We start from the raw sequence: 297 nt of genomic DNA, 5'->3' as shown, positions 1-297 counted from the left end.
TTGTTGCACATCTTCCTGGACAGTTTTTGCTTGGTCCTTTTCTTGTAGGTGGACAACACTTCATCCACAGCCCTCGTTTTCATTAAAGAGTGACAGTGGCACTAGAAGCATCAGCCGCCTAGCGAGATCTGGAGTGACAACCTCGCCGCCTCTGTTCTTGCTTTCCCATTCATTAGGACCCTTTCCCAGCCTCCTCCCCCAGAAGAAACTGGGAAAGGCTTCTCTTGGTTACAAAAGGAGGGAGCGGCCGGGCTTCCGAGCCTCTCGCCTCAGAGAGCCAAGGAAGTGCGTTCGGTC

This window comes from Neophocaena asiaeorientalis, unplaced genomic scaffold (genome assembly GCF_003031525.2).
Source record: "Neophocaena asiaeorientalis asiaeorientalis breed wild unplaced genomic scaffold, Neophocaena_asiaeorientalis_V1.1 scaffold312, whole genome shotgun sequence".
NCBI classification, from domain to species: Eukaryota; Metazoa; Chordata; class Mammalia; order Artiodactyla; family Phocoenidae; genus Neophocaena; species Neophocaena asiaeorientalis.
This window is presented reverse-complemented; position numbering follows the sequence as displayed.